The sequence below is a fragment of the Engraulis encrasicolus genome, chromosome 4 (assembly GCF_034702125.1).
Source record: "Engraulis encrasicolus isolate BLACKSEA-1 chromosome 4, IST_EnEncr_1.0, whole genome shotgun sequence".
Lineage (NCBI taxonomy): Eukaryota > Metazoa > Chordata > Actinopteri > Clupeiformes > Engraulidae > Engraulis > Engraulis encrasicolus.
This window is the reverse complement of record NC_085860.1, coordinates 14,143,557-14,148,712: the sequence shown is the minus strand read 5'-3', so window position 1 is coordinate 14,148,712 and position 5,156 is coordinate 14,143,557.

The window sequence follows — 5,156 nt, the reverse complement described above, 5'->3', positions numbered from 1 at the left end:
GAGCTGTGCATTCAACCACTTCCCACTCAGGCCTTCATTAGTTCCAGAACCCGTGTGATTGGCGCCAAAACACTACAGCCAAATCTTAGAAGTGCCACTGCATGCGCTCTTGGTTGAAGTAACTTGTACTGTGCAAAAACAAACTGCTCTGTCTGCTCGAGTCCCCATGGAGACAGAGACAGTAATTTCTGAGCTTACGTACGTAGATGCCTAAATGCTTCACTGGTTTGTAACTTTGACTGTAGATCATGCATTGGACTGGTGGCTTTTTAGACTCTTTGTGTGGGCAATGGCATGGACACACCCGGGGGTGTTCACAAGTGCCATCCTGACACTCTGCCGGCCCGGCCAAGTATATAGCAGGTTAAGGTTGGTGTGCCACAATGATCAGTTTATAGTCTGAATGCAATGGGTTTGTTTGTTTGGTTGGTGTTTTTATATTTTGGGAAACCTCCCATGGTAGCCAATAGGTTGTGATTAAAATCAGACAATAACAATACTGTATGTTCTCAGCTTCTTGCGTTGCGGTCTGCCCCTGAAGATTGTCTTCTCACCTCATTGTGTTGTGGCACTCTGTTACAGTGTGTGTTCTCATCTTCTCATCAACAGGAAAATGCAGTTCTGGAAACCAATGTCTTGGTGTTGTTTTGTTTTTGTTTTTTTGTTTTTTTTTCATTTAAGGTACAGTAAACTGTGCCAAAAAAGTGTTTAAGTGACTAATCTCTTTGAGGTGATCCACAACACACACACACACACACACACACACACACACGCACACACGCACACACGCACACACGCACACACGCACACACACACACAAAAAGTACAAAACTTTTTTTGATATGCATATCCAACTGCACGTACTGACATTTTTATAATAAGATGGGTAGGGAACAAAGCTTTCCAAAATGGATGTTACTTCTTCTAACTGCAAGTGGAAGTACAGTTAGCCGGTAATAGAAGACAGTCACAGATTTTTGTTTTTCATTGATCATGTTCGGCTAAAAATAGATGTAGGCCTACTGTAAGCACGTTGGTCACAGCTCAGCTTCCCAAGCCGCTCTTTTTAATATTGCTTTCCATTTCATTTGTCTCTTGTGTCTTTGCTAAAATAAAACTTTAATCTGTGTCTCAGGATGCCCATATTTTAGCTGCTTTGTAAGTCTGGCTACGTTTGCCATAGGCATGTTTCTAAATAGCACAATATAATACCAGTTATTTCATTAGGCTAACATGCAGAGCAAATACCGTATTGGGTAGGACTTTTACAATAAATCCTTTTAACTGAGCTAACACTTTGCCAGTATCACTGGCATAACATAATTAACAGTTAGTTTTGTCATTTTCACAAACATTTTCTAAATATTCCAGACATTCACAAAGCATATACTGAAGACGTTTTTGATAAATTAGGTGACAAGAAATAAAAAGAAAAAGGCTAACAAATGGTTAATAAATTACTAACCAATGGTCAATAAATGCTTAACAGGAAGGAGTTATTATGTGTTGTTGCCAAATATTATCCAATCCTACCCTTGCTATTTTCACACTGCCCCGATGCTGCATTTCAGGAGTTACTACACAGTACAGTAGTGATTTCAGAATCCCATTGATACTTGTCATGACACCAGTCTCAACACAATGTGCTACACTTCGGCAAGGCTCTAGGGAAAGGTATGGTACGGTAGGGAGGAAATGATATTCGCATTATAACGAATGCAAATGTAGAAGTCACTGAAACGGAGAGAGAGACTTCAAAGACAAGTGAACTTGTGAGATCTTGTTTGATGTTCCCATGCAGGCCTCCTCCTCCTCCTCCTCCTCCTCCTCCTCATCTTCCTCCTCCTCCTCCTCCTCCTCCTCCTCCTCCTCCTCCACCTCCTCCTCTTTTCATGGGAGTCAGTTCACCACAGAGAGGAGAGGTGAGTCACTTCTGCACTGCACAGCACTGCCACCGCTTCACACAGAGCTTAAGGAAACAAGGACGTGAAGAAGAAGAAGAAGAAGAAGAAGAAGAAGAAGAAGAAGAAGAAGAAGAAGAAGAAGAAGAAGAAGAAGAAGAAGAAGAAGAAGAAGAAGAAGAAGAAGAAGAAGAAGAAAAAACAGTTTTTTATTTTGTTTATTTCAGTATAGGCAGCTACTCAACATGCTGTTTTTACTGTATTTTACCCCAAATGAATACTGCCAAAGCAATTCTATTTAAGCCTGTCTTGATACATGTAGATAATAACATAATTTTTTCCCTAAACTCTGCTCACTGAAGCGAACCAAAGCGGATCTCCAACTATCATCTCATTAAAGAGGGATGACAAGGGCCAATTATGTCCTCTCCTCTCCTCGCCGAGTAGTAGAGGGAAGTTTCTGAGAGATGAAACGCAGCCTATCCGGGCGTGTTAAAATGTTACAGGGCTACTCAGTATCTTTTAATTCAGCCCTCGGAGAGTTGAATTTAACACTGGTGGTGTTGTTCATAATCTCTAAGTGTGGAATTAGCACCGCAGCTTTAGCTGTGTAGTTTAGAGATGTGAAAATGGAGCCCTTCTTTATCTGCTCTCCGGAGCAGGGTTGGACTGGCTATCTGGCATAGCGGGCATTTCCCCGTCCTCGAGGGGCCCTATTTTCAGAAATGTAAAAAAAAAAAAAAATTAAGTATATTTTTTTACATTTCTGAAAATATGGGCCCATGAGGGTGCGGGCCGGGGCTCACCGGTGAGTCAGTTCTGCGCCGGTAATTATGAGGGCCCCCTTTAAGCCAAAAGTGCCCGGGCCCTATTTCTCCCCCATTACAGCCCTGCTCTCCGGAGGCCGGCTGGTGGTGCTTTCTTGCTGGCGAAAGAAAAAAAAAAGAAAAAGAAAAGAAAAGAAACGGGTGAGTTTTTCGGCACAGAAACATCACAGGGCACTTTCATTTGATCTTTCATAATGCAAAATGAGTGCCGCTCTCAACCCCTAGTCCGACTGTGTTAAAGGAAGTAGAGAAGAGATTAAAGACATCAGCAGGAAGTGTGTGTGTGTGTGTGTGTGTGTGTGTGTGTGTGTGTGTGTGTGTGTGTGTGTGTGTGTGTGTGTGTGTGTGTGTGTGTGTGTGTGTGTGTGTGTGTGTGTGTGTGTGCGTGTGTGCGCGTGTGTGTGTGTGTGCGTGTGTGTGTGTGAGTGAGTGAGTGTGTGTGAGAGCGAAAGAGAGACAGTGAGAAAGAAAGAAATACATCGAGTCGAGAGAGAAAGAGTGGCCGCTGTTCTTTGCTTCGCATCACATGGGGGTCTGCTGGGTGTAGTGCAGTGCAGTGCAGTGTAGTGCCGGAGCACAGCAGACATATCACAGGGGTCAGTGAGCAGGGAGAGCAGGGAGGAGAGCAGGGAGCGGCGAGCCCTTAAATACCCTGCCAGCGCCGAGACGTTTAAGGTCCTCCGAGGCGGAGATTGGTCTGTTACTGTCGCTCGGCTCGCAATGTTTCCCCCTGGTTAAGCTTCGTCATCTACATGAGTACTGTCATTAACATGCCCCATATGAGAGGGTGGGAGGGGGGAGAGGGATGAGAGAGGGAGGGAGGAGAGGGGAGAGGGAGAGAAGGCAGGAGAGAGGGACAGACGGTGGGAGAGAGGAAGGAGTGGGCCATCACACTACATGTCAGCAGGGCTCTAACTTAACACCAGTCAACCAGCCAAATGCTGGTGAAAAATCAGTTTGGCTGGTAGAGAAGACCAACGTACTAGCCACTTTCACCCATTAGTGGGTGTGTGTTTGACTAGTAAGATAAACATCTACAAGCCATTTTGGCTGGTGATGCGTTAAGTTAATTTCGGGCCCTGCATGTCAGTGACAAAGAGCAGAGGCACAGAGATCTGCTGCTCAACTAATCATCTACATGAGTACTGTCATGAACATGAGTAGTTAAGCCTGCACATCTAAAAACACATGACCTGAGAGCAAGACAACCAAATGACAAGATAAAACATGAACAAGTCTACTCAACCAGGACTTTTATGTTCCCACTTTTTTTTGCGTAACGTTTTGGGTAAACACACTTCTTCAGATGTGATGGAAGCTGACTTTTTTCGTTTTTTGTACTGTCATGAACATGCCTCATATGAGAGAGGGTGGGAGAGAGGAAGGGGAGGGAGAGAGCGAGGGTCATCACACTACATGTCAGTGACAAAGAGACGACAGGGCTGGGCTAGTAATCTGGCACACAAGGCCTTTTCCCAGTGGGCTGACAGTCATCAGGGGCCGATGCTGTTGTTTTTTTTTCTCTTATAATCCGGCCCTCAGTTTAGATGGGGCGGTCCACTGGTCTGTTTTTAATATAGACAGTGGACTGAGCCAATCATAATACTGCAGAAAAGCAATGGGCTGTGTGGGGGGCTGGTTTGTGCCCAACATGCCCAGGCTGTTTGTTCGTCCCAGTCCATCCCTGTGCACAGAGATCTGCTGCTCAACTCAACTGTATGTTCCAGAGTTCTGCAGTGTTGATTCAACACCTGGACAATAGAACCAATGTGACAAGTGTTAAGTGCAAAAAAAAACACCACACACACACACACACACACACACACTTTTCTATATTTGCACATTTTATCTAATGTTCTGTGTGTGAGAGCTTGTCGTTGTTTTTCCGGTGGAGTCCAGCCTGATGTGGTTTCCAAGCCAAGAAGACATACGGTATCATTGCCCATCAAGTAACACTGAAGCCTCTAAAGCTGCAGCATCTGCGTGGATGACTGTAAGATCTATGAATAACATGAACCACATTATTTCAAAGTATCATTATTTGACTTACTTGGAGAGTGCTTTCAGTTTGTTTGTTTATTGTTCTTTCTAGACAACGCTCTCACACTGAGTGCTTCCTTCCTGTTCTCTGACTCATCTAAGTTGACAGACCATTTTTGTTCATAAAATGTCAAGGAAACAAATACGTATATACGTATATAACAACACTGTATAGGCCTACATAAAGGCCTTAAATCCTCTAATGTGTTCATCTGTCTAATGTTTCTAACTTAATACTGAAACGTCAATCATGAACACTGAATACACTAAATACTGTAAAATATGTCAGGGGTCAAAGTCTGAAGTTAGTCAGAGGTTATCTGATGAGCAGTGCAAATGTTTAAAAGGTGGACGCCAGACGCAGATGGATTTTTATACCATGTTGATG